Source organism: Diorhabda carinulata, chromosome 8, assembly GCF_026250575.1.
Source record: "Diorhabda carinulata isolate Delta chromosome 8, icDioCari1.1, whole genome shotgun sequence".
Lineage (NCBI taxonomy): Eukaryota > Metazoa > Arthropoda > Insecta > Coleoptera > Chrysomelidae > Diorhabda > Diorhabda carinulata.
Window position 1 is genome coordinate 3,825,848 of NC_079467.1, and position 24,639 is coordinate 3,850,486.

The window sequence follows — 24,639 nt, forward strand, 5'->3', positions numbered from 1 at the left end:
CGTTTCTTAGCGAAAGATTTGGTATATTGGACCATTCGTTATGTTGGACCACCATCAAATAACAGTTTAGTAGTTTTTTGATTTTACAATTGGCAACACCAAATGACGATCAAGTAACTTCACAACACATCTGCCATTTTGGATTTCTTATTAAATCGCGCGGCAGTTTTTATTAACGAAAATCTAATTTCATTGTTTTTAATGTAAATGTTGGTATTTTTGCTAGTAGTGTAATTAAGACAAAAGTCTATCTTTGACTTTCTAATTGAGATTCGTTTTAATTAAAAATTGACTGATGATAATTATCAGCCGGCTTAGATAGGTTATGTTAAAGTCAAATTCGTTATTTTATGCGAGTAAACAGTTTGCAACAATGGTCGGTTAAAATGGACTGGTCCAATTTATCGAAGTTTTTCCTGTTTGATATATGATTATAACAATTCAAATATTGGTTTGAACGAGTGTAAACGATTGAACAAGATTTCTTTAGCAACATTAAAAAGACATTTAAATAAAAGTTATTCAGAAGAACGTGTTGAAATTAATAAAGGAAGACCAAAGAGCTCATATTATTTTTGGTCGAACACATGTTTGGGTTAACTATCACAGTTGTTAAATAGATAGACTTGCTTACCAAAATGAAGAGAAACATGGACTGATACACAACTTCAATGGAACAAGGAAAATGGCTAAGAAGGCCTGGTATTATTAAGATTAGCCTTCGACAACCTGAGGAAACTTCTTTAAATCGAGCTAATGCATTTAAAAGGGAAAGCATTCAAAACTTTTCTGATAGTTGACACTAACAATTTGAATGCTTACAAAATATTTAATGTTGATGGGAACGGATTCCAAAAAGTGCAAAAGAAGCCTCAAAAAGTTGTATATGCCAAGAGAAAAACCAGCTGGAGCATTACCCAGAGGTAAAAGATCACACCACAATGGTCGCTTGAGTAAGTGCAGTTGGTTAATTTATTAGGCCAATGATAATATTGAAACGAAAGCGATTGAGTGATCAATTGAAATAAGAAGCTTCAGTTGGAAACTTGGTAACCGTTTCGTAATCCACTAATCCATTACACTCAAGCCATCGAATTTTGGATGCGTTCACATTCTGGCAGTGCTGAAGCCGACTTGTTAATGAGGCATATGAACGCGCAACCACGATCAGTAACGTTGTCAATGGATTTAAAACAGTTGGTACCTAGCCTGTTAACCGGAATATATTTGAAGATCACCATTTCGCACAAGCTAAAGGCCAATATTACTAGTGCTGATAAAAATAATTTTCCTACATTTTCTACTCCAACTTCCAATTTGCAATATGACGTACCCTCCACATCCCAAGTTGCTAAGCCGTCAAAGACGAATTCGAAAGTAGCTCGAGGAACAATTTTCCGGGTAAAGGCAGAGGCTCAAAAAGCTGTCCAACTGACATCTTCTCCGTATATAAAAATGATTTAGAGAGATAAAAATTGAAGACAGCGGAGAGTCGACTGAAGAAGAAGAAGACGTCATAGTCTTTGACAATTCAGAGAGTTGCAATTCAGAAGATAAAGAAAAAGATTGTGCGACATGTGGGCGAAGTTTCTAAGATAAGAAAGGACCAAAAGTGGATTGGATACAATGTGTGCGTTACCATAATAGGAAGTTTTTTCAGTCAAAGTTAGATTTTTATCGTTGATGTTTGTAGTGAGAGAGATGTTTTTCTAGAAATTGTTTTTGTTTAGTTCATAGGTAAGTTTTCTACAAGTCCAAATTACCAAATGCGTGGTTCTACCAGTCGGTTGAATTGAAACAAATATCTGATCATATAAAATGATAATTTTTATTAATTATGTGTGAAGTCAAATAAATATAGTTTCGTTTAATACAGTTGTTGTCTGCTATTTTCAAATAACAGACTCTTTTTTCTACAAGTTTTCTTTAGCGTTTCTTAAACAAAAAAATGTTATACTTGAATAAAATCGGAAACGATTCCATGAAAAACATATTTTTTATCGTTATAAATATAATAAAGTTGTGTTTTAATAGCAAATTTATTGAAATCAAACTAAAAACACACTGTTGAACTAACGGTTAGTTCAACAGTGTGTTTTTAGGGAAAACATAGCTTCAATAATCTGATTTATTATACGATATGTCATTTTTGTACATAAGCAAAACAGTTGGTTAAGTGTATCATTAAACTTATTAATGATAGCTTTCACTTATTACAAGCAGATTTATTATTTTGCGAATTCGTGAAGATCTCATTAATTATTGATTTCGTAGTTGAAACATGCGAAGTTGAAGATGAAATCATTAAAATTTCAATTGTATCAGGGACGTACAGTACAAAAGTGCTGCAGGGCTGCAGAGCTCTCAAGAAATTAAGAACAACAAAAAGCTAGTAAAACATTTTACTTTTCTAACCAGCGTTCTATAAATTCGACCAGTCGAAGGCGGTCTAAAACAACTGAACTTCACTGTGGTTAGTCCAATATAACGCGTTTTCACGGTGGGTTAGGTTTCGAGTGAATAGCTTTTTGTCGCGACTTTACGAGCAGTTTAGTTCTTTAGAACGATTTGAACTTAACAATATACAATAATAGAGTTTGGCTGATTTTTCACTCAATACATGACAGAGTGAAATTAAATGATGTCGAGATAATAATATCCAGTGCAGAAGACAAATCAGAGTGGGACATACAACAGCAGCGGATATAAATGTAAACACGGAATTAGACCAGGAGATCTTTCATATTTAATTTGATAATGGACAGAATATTAGAAACTTCGCTCAAAACAGAAGGATTCAAAATGGGAAATATATTCTTCCATATCGTTAATCTTCATAGGCTTCTATATTTCTTTAACACCAAAGCAAAACATGCTCATCAACATCAAGAAGACCAAATGCCTAGGGACGTCCAAAAAACCGATATGATGTAAGTTGGACATCGACTTAAAAATTATGGAACAGGTTAATTGTTTTAAATATCTGGGAGCGGATATAGCGAGCCATGGAACAGAGAAATAATGAAAGCGGCTCAAATTACGGCATGTTTGAAAGGATGTAGTTTGGAAGAACAAAACCCAAAGTAAAATCAAGATATATAAAACGACTGTAAGAGTTATCAATACATACGCAGACGCGAAAATGAAAATACTAAGAAATAGACAAGGCGAAATTCTTCACGACACAATACGGAATGAAGATATTAAATAACAAAGTGTAAAGAACAGAAAAATGAACAGCCCAGAAGAAAGTAGATCACAGGGAAAACTACTTAGACGATGCCGAAAATGCTGGACACTTGAGCAGAATACATGAAAATCTACCACTAAATTTATGACATGTCTATAAATGGGCACCAGAAGTAGACACAGGATGGAATAACGGAATTATATAAGATGCTCATAAGATAGAAAATACCAACTGAAAATGGTAATTCATAGATGATAATTTGACACCTTCCAGTTTCTAGGTTTGAGATGCATTTCAATATATGAACAATTGGGTTCTCATTCTTGTAACAATGAAACGAATAATGGAAGTAGTAACCATTATTAAAAATCATAACATGAAATAATTTGAGAAAATCGCGACTAACAACCGGCAGGCGAACATATGATGATGAAAGTTACAAATATCGTGAATGTCTAATCTAAATTTCTAATCTAAACAACCCGACTCTCCTGAATCTCGTTACTCTGTAAAAACTTCATATTGTAGAGGACAAGTATCCAATATGCTAAGCCTTCGACAAAATTTAGAAATCAAGCTGATAGAGCATACTTTAATCTACATTTACCATTTTTAAATTGCATTTTTGTATAATATTTTGAATTTTATATTTAGAATGCAATTGGGCGTACAGAATGTGATCAAGGCACGAAAAAGATTCTGGAGGGATCACGTAGAAATAATGCCAGAAGACAGATGAGCAAAGTGGGCTAAAACTCGCTAAAACTCGAGACCGAAAACTCGCAGACCTGTAGGCAGACCACCAAAGAGGTGGTACGAGAGCTGGTGTTCAGCTTCTCAAGAAGATCCAGGAAGAGGTCCAAACGTAGAGGATTGAACAGGACCTGGTACTATTGAAAGAAGAAGAAGAATGCAATTAAAATGTTCAATTTATCAGATTCATATGAGTGTTATAATGTATTATCAGTCTGTTTGAACATCAAGATGATATTTAAGGAGCTGTGGGACAATCAAAATTATTCTTTTTTCTTTTGATAGATTTAGTCTTAGAAGGCAATCATTCAATATAAATTTATTACTATTACTATTAAAAGAAGTGAAATGAAAAAAAAAATTTCGTTGTTGATATTTCCCTATTGCAAATTGTTTACTCTATATTCTAGGTTATAACCAGACATTTGTTTCACTGTAGGTTTCAAAAACTGCTTCCAACGTACACAATGATCCACCGAAAGCATGTCAAATTCTGGTAAAGGATTCATATCCAAAATGCACCCCTTTGTGGGCCCACTTTAATCCCATTTTTTTAACAACGAGTGTAGTAAAGTGGTAAATCAATAGAAAGATCTAGACAACACTGTAATTCTAAATTTAATTTATGAAATAATGTCAAACTTATTTCTAATTTAAATTTTGTTTTTGGAATCCGATTAAATCGAACTTCATACTATATGCTTTGAAAACTAACTAGCAAACGTAAACTGTGTCAATAATGAAAAATAGGCCCGAAATTACAATGTTGCCTAGGGCCCGCTTTAGCCCTAGTCCGCCACTATCCGAATGCTTACAATATAAACACTGATGAAATAATAGAAGCAATTTATGATGTTAACCATATTAATAAATTTCTATTCACGCTAAGATTTAGATTTGGTTTAGATTGATATCAACTTCCCCTTATATTATTGACGAACTGCCTCTCTTGGAGTGGTTTACATTTTAGTTTGATATCCAAACCAGCAGCCGAATGAATAAGCAAACTCTTAAAAGTAAAATGAGAGTATTGTCGTATTGAAATTCATAGGAGGATCCAATTATATGGTTTGATTCGATATTAGAAATATTCGGGAACAACTGATTTAACCAAATATCTTGAGAAATTATTTTTTTGTCCAGTAAGGTAAACCGGAGAAATTCCTTGTATGGACATGAGAGGAAAGATCTGTGTTAGAAAGAAAAATAAGTATATACGAAAAGATTTTGTAAAGACGGCAGGTGGATCACCAAATATTATTATAGAAAAAACTGGCTCTCCGTGGACGTTCTGACTCTGATAATCGTGGCATCTTTCTTGGACTTATGAATTTTTCGGCTAAATTTGATGCAACTCTAAGTGAGTTCCGAAGCATAACTTAGTTTAGTGAACAAATTCTCGACATAGTGAGTGAATGTGTTAAATCTATTCAAGTTGTTCAGAGCATTTTTTTGAATATTGTGAATTTTGTTGAAAGTCTATAAAAGTAAAAGGGTTAAATTTATTATTTCTTAGACCTTTTGATATATTTGCGCTTCTAAATCTTCTTGATTTTAGGTCTCTTCTGTTTCAAAAAAATTAGTAAATTAGTTTTTTTAATAATTTTTGAAAAATGGTTATATATAGTAAAGATTTCAGTAAAGGCTTAAAGTAGTACTTGGTGCTTCATATTTTTCTGGTGCGGCACCCATTCCAATAATTATTTCAGCGCAGAAGTCGATAAACTAAGGGAAATTTGACCAAGACCACAAACTCTGTTTTTTTTTGGACACATTAGAGAGCACCTAAATTTTTACCGCGAACCACCACTTGTATAAATAAAGATTCACAAATATTTTTTTTTGTTTTATCAATTCTTCCAAAATCCCAGTAAGAATTGATTTTTCTGTTGATCTAACTGATTTAGTTAGAAAATCAATTTTTACATTTACGAATTAAGAGATTGAACTAAAAATTTATTGTATAAAAATCGAATCATATAATTAATTGAATAATTGTTTATCCAATTGCTGGAGTAATTGTTGTTACAAACTGTCCTCGATCCACGTCTGTACATATTCAAAGGAAGTGCTTATTTTTGTGCGAACTTCGCCTTTAGGGATTCTTAACAAGTTTCCGACGCGACGCTACGAGAATCCGATCAAAGTTCGATGGGGAAAGAAATCTGATAATAGTCATATTCAACAAGTGAAAATTGGTTAAATTATTGGTTAACGTATTTAAGTTTGCCCTTCTTATATAGATGTTTGTTTACATTTTAAAGCGGAAAACTCATATATACAATTTACAACTAGATTTGTTCTTCAAGTAATCAAGTTGGATGAAAAATTGGACACTGAATTTAAACATATTTATTCTTCTTTCAATGCATATCCACTAATGGATCGATTCTTTATTTCTTGTAGTGTGTATTAAGGATTGTATATCGTGTAGTCCTGTAAACTGCCTGATGTTTGTTGTTTGTCGACGCATCTAAGAATTTCCTCGTTTTTCAATCGCAGTTGTCTTTAATGTCCAGCCTACCATGCCGTAGAGAAGCACCGACCAAACGTAGCACTTCACGAACCTCAGTCATAGGTTAAGATCAAAATCGGGACAAACATATTTACAAAAACTAATAGTCCGGTCAAATTAGACCAAATAATAAGTGTGAAGCTATATAAATTTCCATCAAGATGAAAATCAGTAAAATTGTTTAAAATACAATTGAAAACAAAATTTGGTTAGGGTTTCAAAGGTCAAAGGTCAAAAAAGTGAGTTTTTCGCCTTTATGGTAAGTTTTATCATGAAAATATCTTAGACGAAAATTGAGGACCATAAAATTATCTACAAAAACGTATTAATACTTTTTTTCATACGAGCCACCGTTTCTGAGATATAACAATTCAAAAAGATTCAAAAAATATTGCGAGCTAAACTCTTGAACTGGTAAGGGCTCAGATAAAAGAAGTTCCAAAAAAATTACTCCTCTAAAGTGAGTTGTTTTTAGAGCCAGAAAACTGGGAAAAGGCAGTTAATCATAAGATTAAAGAAGAAGGGAAAATATGGAATTAGCTCTACTTATACTGGCGAGTTTTTATATTGAAATTTAGAATCGAAACATTAAGAAAAAATTTCATTTTTCAATTTTTTACCTTCAGCTATTGAAAATTATAGGCAGGTTAATTAGGTGAACATAAGTGCACACCTGATATATTCATTATATTTAAAGTGCCTATGGATTACGAATGCTTTATCATTTTATTACTCTCTGACTCATAAAAACAGAAACCTACTCCATAGTTTTTTTATTATAAATTCAATTAATGTACGAATTTCGGTCGTTGAGAAAGTTTTCTTTTTAATTTCAGTTTATTAAACATTTGAAGAAATATAAAAAGGTAATGGTTAGTATATGTCATAAACTCGGCAGTTTTTTGAGTAAATTTATTGCAAGTGAATTTGAATCCAACTGTACGTTTGTCATTTATACCTTCCTTGCTTTGAAAACGTTCGCAGAATGTGTTTCAATTCTGCAAGTCTTCACTTTTAGGTTCATCAAAATTTTTTGGTAAGTTGCCAAAGCTAAGTACCTTGTATAAAATTCAATAATTTTATAAAATAACCTGAACTGGCCAACGGCAACGCCGTGAACACTCACCAGGTCATTTACTGTCTAGCCATATGTCCAATAAAGTTAACAGTGTACTTTGTATTATTAGAAATTTGTAGTTTCAGGTACTATTTTCTCTTCATACTATTGTCAATGACAACCTTATAAACTGATAAAAATTTGATAACAACCGTATTCAATCTATTTTCAACAAATAAATGAATTTCCGCAACCAAAGTCCTATTACATGTCAGGGAAACAGTAACATGCGACGTTATCCGTTTTAGCAATTTTCAGGACAGTTCATTGCATTCGATTCAATCGAAAAGACGTGCCTTACTACACGAAAGGGCAGCCCTTGTACAGGATGATTACATTACCTTTTTGTAAGATTTGTTCCTGGATGGTATATAGAAATAGAGACGAATAAACTCAATTTCTTCTGGGTTTTATTTTACATTTGGGAGATTGAAACACCAAAAGTTGTATAGGGGTCATGTCTCTCTAAAATGGCAATATAAATGTTTTTTTTGCTCTATATTCAAGAATTTTATCAGTCGAAGAAGAATACTAATTGTATAGTTTAACTGTGTCAGTGAAGTTGATCCCACCAACACTCCAAAACATGATATTTGGGAACCTTGAAGGGTTAGTGTTTTCAAAATAGTTGTACGAGAAAAGATGACGGTTTGCTTATAAACTTCGCTAATACGAATGGGGTCCTAGAAGTACTAGGCCAAACAAATAAAACAAAAAACGTAACCTTCTTTTAGCTCCATACACTTTTTCCAGCGATGCTCAATACGTTCTATACCCTTTTTATAATAAGAATCGGCAATCTCCTTAAAATAGCCATCAACTACCGACATCACCTCTTCATTTTTGGAAAATCTTTGACCATCGAGCTATTTTTTCAAGTCTGAGAACAGAAAATAATCCGATGATGAAACACTTTCTTCTTAGCCAAATGCGGCCGTTTTTGCTTGATTTCTTCGCTCAAGCATTGCAATAAGTTTCCATAGGACTCACCGTTTTTCCTTTTTCCAAATAGTCAATGAAAATTATTGATGGAATGGTTTTTGTCTTCTTTGGAGCCGGTTCTAATCTTTTCAGTCTATTATTTTGATTCTTTTGTTTCGGGTATGAAGTGATGGACTCACGTTTCATCAATGGTTATGAAACGGCGATGCTTTTGTTCCATTGTGAGCAAAGGTGGCACCCATCTTGCGCACTGCTTTCTCATGTCCAATTTTTCAGTTAACCTGTAGCGCACTTTTTGAAATGTATACTATGTCTGCTAGCTCGCGCACTTTCAGTCAACGATCATCCAGTATCACATTGTGGATTTTCTCCAACATTTTTGGAGTCGTCACCTCATTTGGTCGACCACTGCCATACTGGTCTTCGCAGAACGTACGGCTTCGTTCAAACTATATTATTCAATAGTTAACTGTCGGTTACGAAGGCGCAATCTCACCCAGAGTAGAATCTAGTTCAGCTTATATATTGGTCCTTTCAAATAAAAGTATTGTATTGCATAACGCCGACCTCTAAGTTAGGCCAGGTACATCTGGGACCATTCTCGCAGAGTATGACTCCGGAAATGCTGCTAGCTTTTGTAGCTACTAATTATGAGTTTTTGAAAATTTCTTGGAGGCTGTCGAATTGGAAAGCTCTCAAATTAAACGTCTTATCAGTTACGTTAGCCCAACTGTATTTGGATACATAAACGAATGTTCGAGCTATTAAAACTTTCAAGAATTTGTACCAGTTGTAGCACAATGTTTGGCTTGTCGTCATCGAATATTCTATTCCAGTTCTTTTGGAAGATGTATCTCTTATTATTAGAAGGCTCATGCGGTTCATGCATGACGGTGCAGTGATTGTATGCGAGTTTCGTAAATCAAGTTTTCACAGACCGTTGAATCGGACGAGTCCCCCAAGTCACCTAGAAACAATCCTCTGGATATTTGTGAGTGGACATATCTAAAATCGCTCATTTATATAACCCCGATTTTGAATTTAGGAGATTTCTAAAATTGTATCATACAAGGGTGTAATTTTATCTGGTATCTACGAACGCACCTTTTGAACATATGCTCTGAAATGTAGTATTTTTCCTTTATGTTTAACACGTGTTGTTACTTCTGATAAAATAATAAAACCTCGATACCCTGTATCTCATTAACTACAAGATTTATCATACATATTTATGAGAACTTTTCGTCTTAAAATGGAGTAACGAAGCGCCCACTACAATATTTTAGATTACTCAGGAAATAACTCTTATGTAATGAATATGATTATTTGGAAGTAATTTATATCAGCAAGAAATATACTGTAGATTAATTTATTTCAATGGATACATATCGTAGCCAAACCAATAAATGCATACTAGTCTAGTCATTTAAGTTAAACCCAGCTATAAAGTCATTTAAATTTGTTCATTTGACATCCTAAAACTCCTCTCAAAACTCACATATAATTTGTTGTGGGTAAAAAGTCAAAAAATCGATTTTTTGTACATTTTTTGCAAATAACTCGTTTCCTCTGGGTTTTACGCTATTTGTATTTATTATCAATATTATAGAGCATTAAATTCTGCACAACTTTTGTTTCAAAAATTTTTTCATGCGGTGAATCGTTTCTTCAAATGCTGCTGCAAGTTCATCCAAATTATTATTATTTTGATCGGAATTACCAGTATCCCTGTATCTCAGAAACAATTCACCGTATGAAAAAATTTTTCAAACAAACGTTGTAGAGAATTTAATGCTCTACAATATTGATAATAAATTCGATTTTTTTTTAGTTTTTATCCCCGATTTTTAAAGTTGCTAACATCGAATTATATTCGAGCTTTGAGAGGAGTTTTAGAATGTCAAATGAACAAGTTTAACCGAGTTTATAGGTGGGTATCTCGATTTTTTCTTGCCTAAATCCTAAAACGACTGGACTATACATCCACACAGAGATACAATGGGATAGGCGCAGACAGACATGTAGGATATATTGGCGCGATCGAAGCGCCAGCTAATATTTTTCTCAAAGTTTCTCTCCCACGCCTCTATCCAAAAAGCTTATTATTATTCTAATACACTCTATTGTTGTTAGAAGATAATAGAATTAATGAGGTCACCGTACGACTGATCAGATATTATGAGATATTTATAAGGCCTACTTAATATAGATTAAGTTTAATCCGTGGATGTAGAAGGAAACGGATCATGGTTGGGTTAAATGGGGATTACAACATCCGTTTAAGTTGTAGAGTTTCGAGTATTATAATTGAATAATTTACAATAGTATTCGACTGAAAATAGGTTTTCCCCAATGTACAATTAAATTCTAAACGTTGCAACCAGTTCTGGGAATAATCAAATAGAGTTTGAATCAACATGATAGAAAGAAAATGGTTTTTATTAAATTATAGGCAAAGTAAAACAAAAATCAATTGGCCCAAACAATATTACCAAAGTTTGAAATTAAAATCGTAGTTTTAGATATTCAAGCTACGGTTTCCAAGCAAAGCGGTGCTGCAATGTCCTGGAGCATTAGTATAAAATCTGCACGTTGTGTAAAGCTAAAACTTCGTCTTTTGAGAAATGTTTAGTGGTACCGAAGACGATAACTCGATTCAGTACCAACAATCTGTTTTGTTCACTATTTTTGGAGTTCTTACAAATTAATCAAAAGTTTATTGGTCTCGACAAGTTATTTCATGAAATATTTTGTTAATCGTACTGGAAGAAAACGTTGCCACGACTGTTCGTCGCTGTAAAAAGCATCGTAACGAATAGAGATACCACTAGACGGCCAAAGTAACAGTAATGCACACCATAAGATTACGCACAATAAATGTCGTTCTGACATATAATATATCCCATGTCTAACGAGCAGATATTAGCACATAAATCATTTTCCATTCCATCTTTCAAATGATGTCTGTCAAGTTTATTGTGCGGTCAAAAGTCCCTAGCAAAAAATCTGTAGCTACCATTCTTTTTCCAATTCTAGCATCTCAAACCCATTAGCCTTAACTTTATAATGAGTGGTCTATGTTATTATTGAGTTATTTTCTTGGCAGAGAAAAAATATCAAACGAAAAAGAATCTTAAACATTGAAAAAGGGTTATAATCAACAGTAAAGAAAATTCAAGCTTAAATTCGTCAAAATAATAATTTATTTGTTCGATTCTAACCCATTCTTGAGTGAGCGACGTTCTGAGGTCCGATTTCGTTGCTGGTACACGATTTCCAGCCCGATTTTTTCTCTTAAGTTCATCCCATTAATGCACGATAGGATTTAAGTCCTGGCTACGCGCTGGCTAATTCATAGCGGCAATTTCGACATCCTGTAAATACTGCCGTATGTAGACGGGTATTATTTTGCAATAGGACGAATTTTTCCCTGATAAAACTGGCGTAGGGAACTACGTGATCCCCTAAAATTTCTTCTATGTTCCGGTTCCTATCAATCCCCACGCAATACCACCTCTTTCAATGAAAATCTACTCGGTTTTTGTTTCCATGCCTACCCAAATCATCCAGGAACCTCCTCAAAAAGCCTTGTTTTCTTTTCTGCAACACTACGCGAAGCTTTCTCCAGGTCTTCTGTAGACTCCTACAATTCTATCGGCACACTTTGTTTTTGTCTGAGAGAAGAACGGAGCTGCATTGTTCGTCAGTCCAATTAACAAGTTCTTTAGCAAATCGGGTTGGAGTTACTTTGTGGGCCGTAGCTGGTTGTTGGTTGACTTGTTGGTTTGGTTAAGATTAGTTTCCTTAAGTCATCTTGTGAATGTTCTGTACTCTGGTCATTGCGGTTTCTTTGAGCTCTTGTTGGACTTGAATACATGAGCTGACAATGATTCTATCTCGGATGTGCACCTTTTTCTTCCGGAATCGCGTCTTCGATGAAAGGTAGCAGTCGCTGGTAAACTGCTGAAAACAACAGACTGACTCATGTCCAAGGCACTGGCTACTTCTCGCTGACTCTGGCCTTGTTGCAATGGAGTGACCGTTTAAGTAGCTTTATCACTTGTGTCCATTTTCAGGTACAATTTTCGTACTGGGTGATCGCATATCGACTGAAAATTTGATGAGAAAGCTGTGCGCAAGATGAGTGCCGCGATTGCTCACAATAGAACAAAAACAGTAACGTGGAGATGTTTCCATCGAGTGTTTGGTAAAATAACCATGTATGAAACGTGGGTCCATCACTTCACTCCCGAAATAAAAGAACAATCAAACTAATAATGGACTGAAAAGGGAGAACCGGCTCCGAAAAAGGCAAAGACCGTTCAGCCTGCAAGCAAGGTCATGGAGTCGGTTATTTGGGATGCTGACTATCTTGAAACAAAACTATCAATGGCAAGTATTATACGAACTTATTGCAACGTTTGAACGAAGAAATTAGGAAAAAATGGCCGCATTTGGCTAAGAAAAAAGTTCGAATTGCTACCGCATGCATCCTATTTGCCAGATTGAGCCCTCTGGGTGGTCAAACATTTTCCAACAATGAAGAGTTACTTCTAGAACCGTCCTCGTAATGTAAAATATTCACACTTAACACCATTTTATTTTATAATGAATTATGTTTTTATACACGTGTGTTCTTAATGATTATAACGTGTATAACATTCTCAAACTTGGTTATAGATCTTTTCGTAGCGATATCAACTTTCACATATTTTTAGCACCGAATTATAGACGTCTAAATTAAGAACCTAAAGTTTTAAGATTCTTCGAACCACAAGAACGTTCACTTTCATTTGAATTAATTTTTAAAACGTCAAACACTTCTTTACTATTTATATAATGACTATACAGTTATTTAACTCGGAAGAAACGCAAGTTTTAACGAATGTGAGAAATATCTCATTTTTCCCATTAATCAATTTCTTTTGTCATTCTTTTATAGCCGAGCGTGAAGTTGAGAATTGTAGGAAATAATTAAAACTTTCCGAAAAGCACCGTTTACTCTCAAATGATTTAAGTAGTAGTATAATACTAGAAAAGTTTAAGTTACGGAAAAATATATTATTTCATAGAAAAAGTTTTATTACTATCTGTTCAAGTGGATAGAATTAATTTTTGTGAATAATTATTGAGAGTGTTGGAAACTATTTTGTACTTAATATTGCCTCATGATCGAAATATGTATTTGGATTTATTTGATTGTATTAATCAAAAGTTTGTGAGTAGCTAGCATCATTGTAAGACCTCGCATTGAATAAAACGCAAGAAAAACGAAATTACTTATCAGTTTTTATTAAAAAAATATAAAGTTACTAATTTAGACAATTGATATTACCACATATCAACTTAGAAAACATTCAAACAATTCTATTAATTGTAATATTAGGTAAAAAATTGAAAAACCTTTTTTCCTTACTTGTCTTCAAGATGTAAATACAATAATTGAGTTTGATAACAAAATAAAAAGTAATAATCAAACAATATTAAAGATGATAACGATAATAATGGAAAGTCTAATTCTTCCTATATTTTTTTATCCGGGATAGGTAAATAATACTAGCAGTATGCTGGGTAGAGAATAAAATACTTAGTTTTGAAATATGGCAACACTGATTTTTATATGTCAAATCTGACATTGCCATCATTGATATTTGACTTTTTATATAAATAATTATGGGTTTTTCCCAATACCATTTCTTGTAATATTAAAAACACCTCATGGATCCACGATTTACATGTAATTTATAGGAGGAGAGGTTATGGTATCCGTACGAAGATTGTCCCAGAAGTACCTGACCGGACCTAGAGATGGCGGTAGTTGCTTGTTTGTATTTGTTTGGCAGTGTTTGTTTCAAAGAAATTTTTACGTCGTCTCATAACCATGGATGAAACGTGAGGCCATCACTTCACTCCCGAAACACAAAAACAATGAACTGAAAAAGGAGAACCGGTTCCAAAAAAGGCAAAGACCATTCCATCTGCAAGCCAGATCATAGCATCGGTTTTTTTGGGATGCGCGCGGGACAATTTTCATTCATTTTGAAAAAGTATAATGTAAATTTATTGCAACTTTTGAAAGAAAGAAATCAAACAAAAACAGCAGCATTTGGCTAAGAAAATGTTATTTCATCAAGACAATGCACCAGCTCAGTCCTCCGTTGATACAATAGTCAAAATTAATACTTCAAAGTTTGGATTGCTACCTCATGCACCCTATTCGCCAGATTTAGCGCCTCAGATGATTTTCTGCTCCCAGACTTGAAAAAATTGCTCGGCAGTTATTGATTTTCCAACAATGAAGAGGTGATGAGCGGTATCAAACGTATTGAACATCGCTGGGAAAAGTGTATGAAGCTAAAAGGAGATACGTTGAAAAATAAATAAATTTTTCTCCAAAATTTTTGTGCTTCCTTTGTTGGGCAAGGTATTTTTGGGATCATCCTTTTATTTTGGAATACTGAAGGCGTATTTTCAGAAAAGGAAGCTCTATTAGAGGTGCTTGGTATGTTAATTAAATTCCTAAATTTATTTCCACACACTTCCCAGAACGTCGGACTAAAGGTCGCTTGATATGATGCATACAACCTGCAATGCAATGCAAGGTGCAATATTTCTTGATAAAAAGCATGCGCCGATGAAGTTCAATTGATTGTTTCAAGCAAGATATATATCATATCATATTGGTACCTTTTTTAATGCGTGCTAGCTGCAATTCTAGGGAGAAACCTAATTACTTTTGGCATAACAACTAATCTATCCATCAGGCTCCAATACCAAGGCAGCAGCAGATATAATTATAGACAGTAATCCATTGACCACTTTTTCACTTTGTTCCTTATTTACTTTTGTTATCATCATTTTTAAACCGGTCACCAAATATTGAAATCAATTTAAGGTAAGGTATTAGTTTAATTCACTTATTGAATTTTTGTTAGTGACAGTCATGATGCAATTGCAAGACACTTGCAGTGCAATATTCATCTATGCAATATTTTGACCTCGCACGAAATTTCATGCAATTTCTTGCACGTTGTTTTGCACCATGTCAAACGGCTTTAAGGTTTTTATGCCACCATATAAATATGATGCCATGCCGTAAATTCGTGATTTGTAGAGTTTAACCAGTCTTCGAGACATCGATGAGAAAAATGTGTTTATGAAGATAATATTGTGAAATAAACATGATATCTTCGCCAATTTTTTATTGTGAATGGGTTACGGGGTCTCTAATGTACGAGGGACCCATATCCGTACTACGGTAATTATACACTTTCACGGTCACCTGGTTTTTTGGCTCTAGAAAATCGAAAAATGGATGGATTTTAATGATCTTGGTCTCAAAATGTTCCATTTTACGGCGGATTTATAAAAAAAAAAAATACGAAAATTAAAAAAAAATAAATATTTTTTACAGTTTCATGACTTTAAATGCAAAAAAATGACTTTCTACATATAATCCTTCGTAACTGTTTCTGACGTCGTGGAATCAAGTTCGTATATTTTTTTTCGCAATTTACATAAAAAAATGAATATTTTGAAGAAAAAAAAAGTTTTTCTACTATTTAAGGTTTAAAACTATTAAAAACCGCAAATTCAGCCACTACCCCCGTGTTTTTCATAAATTCGTCGTAAAATGGAACATTTTGAGACCAAGATCATTAAAATCCATCCATTTTTCGATTTTCTAGAGCCAAAAAACCAGGTGACCGTGAAAGTGTATAATTACCCTATACTACTAATATGAATTTATAGTTTTGAAAACCACTCGATTTTTGTTCGGATTATTTATTATTATTTAAAACAGGCTGTTGAATGTTGAAAGGTTACACTTGAATGAATGCATGTTTTATAATGTAACACGATGTATGAAAAATAACAATTAAGAACCTCCATTGTTTTATACGATCATAATTCATTGTACTAACATAAATAATAGATATATACTGTAGTTGTGTGACATCCGGTTATAAAATATTTTTTTTTAAATAGAAACATCTGTACTTGACGTAGTTTATTTACAAACGAAAATGAATATCATGAGTTCTAATAACCAAAAAAAAAACCTTGTTAGAACAAAGGGCTTTGTCGAGGGAATTCAACCACATAGAGAAAATAATACACCTTAATATAAATATTGAATATCAATACAGGTGTATCGTTAATGTTTTTTCAATCTATTTGTTTGTAATGTAATATAAAGACAAAAATATTATTACACGTTTCTTCGTGCAGTAACTTTCGCTTCGAACACCAATGAAGTAAAAATTAGGTATAGGACAAATAAACCAAAATAGAAGAATCAAAAGTGCTAGAGTCTAAATTACTTAACGTAGAATAAAATTAAAAGAAATAGACAAATACATATATATATATATATATATATATATATATATATATATATATATATATATATATATATATATATATATATATGAAATGATCAATGAATGATATGACGAAGAAATGAAAGACTTGCTAAACGTACTAGACGGTTATACCACATTCTAAAATTTACGAAGGTTTCTAGGGTGACAAAAATAAAGTCATAAGGCCCATTATACTCTACGTAAAAGCTAATTCCTAAAGAAAATTCTACGGAAAATCTAGGATAACGATATCTGGAACGTATAATAGATTAAATGGACTTAGATAATTCTTGTGCTGACTTCAATCACATTTTTTTATGCAGCAATTACATTCATAAAACAAACAATTTAATATAGTTAGACATAAAACAAAACTAGTCACAACTTTCAAATCTTATACACTTTCTAATCATAGAATATTGGTAGAATCATATTGGTAAATTTCATCAAGGATATTGGAATCATTGAAAAATATGGCTGGTGGACTTGCTTCCAAGACATTTTAGTTCACATACATAAACACCCAATTCATCTGGATCATATGGTGATTTTGTTGTAAGTAATTTGAAGAATTAGTAACATCTAATCGCGCATGAAATTCTAAATCATTCCATAAAGGTTCTTGAAAAAGGAATGTTGTAAGTTATGGAAAACTAAAAAGTATTTTCTACTAGTAATAAATCGTATTTTATTACAGTCCGCATGTAGACAAAATTGAGGTCCCGCCGTAGAATAGAGTTTGTGTGCTACGCTAGAAGTAAAGTGATCCAAAACGGCACTTATCACAGTGGCGTACCATTATCAATTACTTTTTTATTACTATGAAATCTAATCATTATACAATGTCAACTTTAAGCCCATTAAGGTATCATCTTCAATTATTTATTATGTAATTATTATTAATGTGACTTTAATCAATCATAAATATCTTTATCTATCGGATAAAAAAAAAGAATACTGTACAAGCTCAGCAATGGTATCAAAAGTGTTATCCAGTATCTACTGTGTCGAAAAGAACCGTTTTTTAATGGTGGTTACTTCACAAAATATAAAAAAAGTCTACAAATTGGTTATATATAATCTTAAATTGAAATTGCGTGAGATAACTGAAGCCATGAAGATATTAGAAGGCAGTGATGATGATTCATGTACCATGAGAAAGCTATTTTCAAAGTGGGTGCCTCGTTTACTCACAGTCGATCAAAAACAACAATGTGTTGATGATTCAGAACAATGTTTGATCATGTTTACACGTAATAAATCAATTTTTTTGCGTCAATATGTGACAATGGATGGAACATGGATCCACCACTTCACTCCGGAATCAAAACGATCATCATCTGAGTGGACAGCAGCCGGTGAACTACGTCCGAAGCATCCAAAGACACAAAAGTTATGGCTTCAGTATTTTGGGATGCGTATATTCATCGAGTATCTCCAAAAGGGAGAGACAGTCAATAGCGAATACCACATAGAGTTGTTGATTCGGTTGAATGCAAGAATCAAGAAAAAACGGCCTCACATAATGCACTGATTTACAAGTCGATGGCAACGGTGGTTACATTGAATCAATTACATTTTGAATTGCATCCGCATCCACTGTATAGTCCAGATCTGACCCCCAGTAAACCTATTCGCCGATCCCCAAAAAAATGCTGACGGTAAGAAATTTAGCTGAAATGAAAAAGGAATTGCTGAACTGGAGTCTATTTCAGGCAAAAGACAAATCCTTTTACAAGCATTGCATTGAGAAGTTAGAGAAGCGTTGGAATAATTGTATTGCTCTTGAAGGAGATGTATTCTTCTTAGTTAGTCACACGACTTAGTGAGTGATGTGTTATACTTTTTAAGGATTAAACACTTTTCGCGTTTCCTATCTTTTATCTTAAAAGCTGTTTAGTGTTAAAAAATCTGTTTAGAACAAAATTTATGAAAAATACATAAAAATAGTGAAGATCCCACGAGAGATTTGCAATAAATATAGATCTTCCTGACCTTTCTTCTTCAATATATTAAGATTAATGAGACTTTTGAGGTAACTTTTAGGATATCAAAATAAAAATCCATACGAGCTTTCAGCTGATTATCTTCCAAGGTTAAACCGTCTTTTTGACCGTTAAGATTATCTCACACTCCTGTAGAAGCAATCTTAGCCACTATATTCAAAATCTTAATAGCTGTTCTTGTTCTAATATTGTCAACTAATCCTCTTTCATTGAAAGGGAGAGATTATTTACAGAGTTTATTATCGTATAATGAAAATTCGGAACTAACTTTGCTTAGACACATTATTTAACAAAATTCTTTTACTAAACATATTAATTTGATTAAAGTTGTGCATAAAAATATTCAATATGCGCCATGTGCCTTTTGTAATCACTTGTTAATGGGATCCAACGATCGAATATAAATATTTTTATTAATATAATAAAAAGAAAATTCGATTTCCAACCACCGTTGTTTTCAAAATACTCAGGAGTTTCAGTTCGCAATGACACTCACAGAAACAAGCATCAGGAAAACACAAAGTGAAATGGAGAGAGCCATATTAGGAATCTCGCATGAGGAAATCAGATCATGCTGTAAGACAAGATAAAGAAAAATGGACCATAAAGATCACAACAAGGCGATTAAGAGAGATCAGAAGAATGTGGAAAACTGAACATAGGAAGATCTATGTCCAGGAATGGATGTATAACGGCTAATAAAGAAGATTCCATAGATGATTTATCTCCTGTACCCTGTATAGTGAATAAAATTATCGACGAATGAATCGTTAACTAATATCAACCTATCAAAAGCTTGTTCCATTGTGTTTTCCTGAGAATGGGAAATTTCTCACACGAGAAACAACAATACGTAAAATTAAAATGTTACCGAAGTTATTACCTCTAATGATATAGTTTCCTTCTTCGTTGTTCCTTTCTAATATTTCTTCCACTCAAATAATTAGCAAACAATAAAAAATTAAGCAAGCAATAAATAATCTAAATAATCTATAATTAGAATTCAGAGAATGTGTAAAATAGTTCTGATCAATGATTCTTCTTTGTTGAGACGATATCACTTGGAACATAAAAGCTATTAGTTGGAAAGTATGATCTTAGAATATAAGCTTCCAATTTATTAAATTTTACAAGTTTGAAACGAAATCTTCTCCATAGAAGGTACTAATTAGGTAATAAAAAGCAAAGGAACGGCTATCACGACCGCTCGACTTAGTTCATCTAGAATTTTTTATATTGATGTATCTTGTACAAAATTCTTATAATGTATAAGAAGTGGGGGTTACTTCCATCACCGTTAGATGCTGGAGGGATTTTCTCTAAGTCAGGGTAGTCGTAAAGACGAGAATATGTAACCACTCTTATTAACTATCGTTAGAATTATACATCAAGAAACAAAATATAAACTGAATTTAGTCCGTTGGACGGCAGACAGGGAATTTCGTTATTATTAGGAAATTGAAATTTCCGCTGACTTTTCTTCTCATCAATAAACAGTTAACATTGAAGTGAAAGTTGTCAACCGCCGCGGCGGTATTCAAATGTCGACTTGGCTCAGATTCTTTTAGTAAAGAAAATTCAATTCCTGGACACCCTGAGGAATACTACATCGGCTATCAATCAAGAATTTTGCCAATTCCCAGTTCAGCTTCAAAAAAGAGTTGCCATACGCAATGAAGAAAACTAAATGAGTAGTTTTGATTTAAACTATGCATAATAATGATGAAATCGACAGGCCCCAAGAATATAATGAACGTAGCTGGGATCAAAAAACAGATAATGTTCAATTCAGGATTACCAATAGAAACTCCTCATCGAAGAAATATTTTTCTCAAAAATCTGGCTCAAGATTTAATGAAAGAACCAGATCAGACATAAAAAACCTTCCCATAGATGTGAAGCATAAATTATCAGAAAAGACTTTGAAGAGAGACAATCAAGCACTATAAAATTGTGCGAAGAGTGTTCAGAATTTGTGTGTGGGAAACATTCCAAAATAATAAGCGAATATTGTTTGAACGCCATGGAAGGTGTTTATTTTTTTAAAGCAAATTAAATCATCATTAACAGTGAATTAGGAAGTGAAATGAAACAAAAGTTGCCGACCAGAATATGGCTAGCACCTGCTGGTGTTGCAAAAGCCTAAGCGCCTGGCGGAAGGTTAAAAATAAGACACAACGACTGAAATCGACGCAATGACACGAATAATATTCCCATAAATAAAGAGCAAAGATGTAGTAAATAAAATATTATCACATTTATAGAGAATAACGTATTCTGTGCTCGTAACCTCACAAAATTAAGGAATTAGAGTAGGAAGTTAAAAGTTGGCGATACCTTAATTTAATTTGAATTTACTGTTAGTTTTCTGCATGAACTTCAAGTAGCTTGTTAGTGTCTTTCAATTAGTAATTCAATTTATTAATTTAATGGAAATTTTAATTTTGGCTGCATAAATCAAGCTCTATTTGTACCAAATAAATTGTAGTTTACTACTTTAGAAAGATCAATATGTTCTGGTAATGAACTCCAAATGGAAACTATTTGTTTAAATTGTGAATGTAAATAGGAATACATTTTCAGGAAACGCCAACAACGTAGATATCCTTTTACTGTAACCAAATTCGATAGAAACGTAGATTCGTAACGAACTTTTATGGTTGTTTTCTGTCTAAATCGTATTTTAGCAAACAAAACTTTCTCATATCTCTCCAATCGTACATTTGCAGGAAAATAGAAAATTTTATGCAACATTTTCAGAAGAGACAAGACTACAAAACTTTATTGAGTACACTGTAACTATCGTTTACAATGGTGGCGGAAATATTGGAAAGTAAAAAAAGAAATACTTTGTGTGTGTGTTAATCCTTAAACAGGAACACCGATCTATTAGCCACAGTTGATTTCTTTTCGCTCTAGTAGAGCTCGCACTATTTCACTGTTGGGCTTGACGTTCTGGAAGAGTCTCATCAACGTCCGCGGTCATAGTGCACGATTTTCAAAGATACACAGGGTCTCACAAACCGGTATTCTTGTTAAGGTTAAGTGATTATGCCTGATATTGAAGTGAAAATGATTACTCGTACAAAGAAACTAATAAAAACAAGATAAAAGCTCTTTCAGGCTTATTGATTCTTTCATGCATTTACAAGTCGTCAAGAGAATCTCTAAAATTCCTGTTTTCAACTCGTCCCACTGGCAAACCTATATACAAGGAAGGAAATATGAGAATTTTGAAAGACCCTACTGCAGCCATTTCTGAAATATTCGATAGATTTATTGAAAATTGTAGTGAAAACTATGGTATAGGAACGCACGCTTGTGTTGAAGAGACACTTGTCAAATTTAGAGGACGTTGAAGATTCGGAATGTACATGCCAAAGAAACCGGCCAAATACGGTATTAAGGATAATTTTGCTTGGCTGATGCTAGAAATTTTTATCTTTCTAACGCGTATATCTGCTTAGGAAAAGATAGTGATGGCTGTGGATTGAGCTCTGCAGAAGGAAGATTGAAGAAACCAACTCAAGCTGTGATCCGTCTATCAAAACTTTTATATATTATGGTTCCAATAGAAATATAATCGTTGGTGATTGGTTCTTCTGTTCATATATTGTGTTTTTGGTCTTTTTATCATTCTGTGACATCGATGGTACAAATATATAGTTTCTAAGATGTACCTGATTTTCTAAGTACGTACAGTTTGTATTTTATAATAAATATAATAATATTTATTTATGTTTTTTTTTTATTTTTTAGTTACATTTTTTACCAGTTTTAGTTTACACTATTGACAATAGTGTAAAGTTTTGATTAAAAGCTATGTCATAGTGTGACACATCGGGGTTTTCAAAAATTAAAATTTATCACTCTCTACCTATCAACTCCCCTCAAATTTCATTAAAATTTTTTTCCTTTGAGTTGTGCACTGCTTCTCTATCAACTTAAAGACTAACCATATTCATTTTGAAGCAAAGTCCAATAATGTATTTTCAAATAATCAAGATCTATAATAAGGTACAAACTGTCTTACAGATAATTTTAGTTGTTATTTATGTGTTTATTAAAGGAAATATATTTCAAGTCAATGTTATTATACCAAATATTTTTTATGTCACTAAACAATGAGTAGTAAATAAGCAATAATGTTATTATTATAATATTATTGTTACTTACAGACTTTAATTTAAACAAAATATCTCTGTTCAACTAAATGCTTAAAGAGATTCGATTTTTACAAAGTTGTATACAATTAAAAAATTATAAATATCTTGTATGTATTCTGCCGTTCTTCAAAGGAGAAAACAAACTACTTTCCTGGCTAATGCCTCGACAAATATTGAATTACAACTCCTATGAAACGCGTGATGTCAATCAATGTTTGTTTCGATATTAACATCCCCAATGGCTTGCAATTGTAAGGAGAGGTTGTAACTAATGACTAGTTTCGACGTATTTACGTCTCATCAGAGCAGTTCAACAACACTCGTTCGAGCTTGATACCCGAACTGAAGACAACGTTAAAGAGCGTCGCTATTTGGTACAAGTAGTTGAACATTTCTCATCGAACGCTAAGTGGCGCCATCCTCACTTCCAATTGCGAACCACTGGTCAGGTAGAAATCTAGCGTAGTCTCCGATAATATAGATTCCGATGATAAATGAAGTGTGTATTTTAGAGATGAATAGTAGAAATCCATTATTTTTATGCATTTTACACACCATCGCTACGACTACATGTACAATTCAGTTCGGGTCTCAAGAACGAACGAGGTTTGTTAAACTGCTTTGATGAGACGTAATGACGTCGAAACTAGTCAGTAGATACAACCTCTCCTTGTAATTGCGAGCCATTGGGGACGTTAATATCGACAAAAAAGGTCGATTGACATCACGTTCTTCATAGGAGTTGTAATTCAATATTTGTCGAGGCATTAGCCAGAAAAGTAGTTGTTTTCTACTTTGAAGAAGGCTGAAGTGAAAGAAATATCCAGTAAGAGAAATTGGGTCCAGGAGATTGTTTAAGCAAAGAAAAAAAATCTATACGAAAATTCAGCAATAAACCAGAATTACCGGCAGTTTTTTTCCTTCTAGAAGCCGAGATGGCGTACGAAGAAAATCAACTGTCAAAATTGAGCAAAAATAAAAAAAATATGAAGAGATAATAATAATTATACAGTGTATCGTTAATTTTCTATTAATTTATATAATAACAGTAATAAAAAACTTTTGATGTATTTAGCAAATAAAACCCTCCTTATAATAAAAACTTATTTTTACAAAATTCAAGCTCCTATTTATTACCTTTTCTATGAAGGATTGTACAAGGTACAAAGTATTAAAATGTATAGATACGCCGGCATAAATTTTTTTTGTATGTATCGGTTCACCATTAATCCACCAGCTCCACCGTCAGTTTCAATAAAACCCAATTCTGCAGCCCAAATCAGCCAGAAACCTCCTCCAAAAGCTACGCATACTCTGCTTTCGTCTGATAAGAGAACGGAGCCCCATGGTTCGTCAGTAGATTAGAAGCTTGATGGGCTGGGGTTAATTTGGGGCTAGGGGCTAGCCTTTTTAGCCCAAGGTTGGCTACTTTAAGTCTTCTTTTGACTGTCCAGCCACTCTTCACGTTTCTCTAAGCTTTTGTTGGACCTGAACTGAATTCTTGTTTGTTGTTAATGGAGATCTATGTAACCTAACTGAGAGTGGTGGGTCAAAAAAGGTGGTTACCGATCATAACGTATTGTT

General features: G+C 33.2%; 1 protein-coding gene across 4 annotated transcripts in view; it reads right to left on the reverse strand.

Annotated features, from left to right (window-relative positions):
* Nucleotides 1–24,639, reverse strand: part of LOC130897384 (rap1 GTPase-activating protein 1) — an 848,316-nt gene that overhangs the window by 22,571 nt on the left and 801,106 nt on the right. The window lies entirely within an intron of this gene.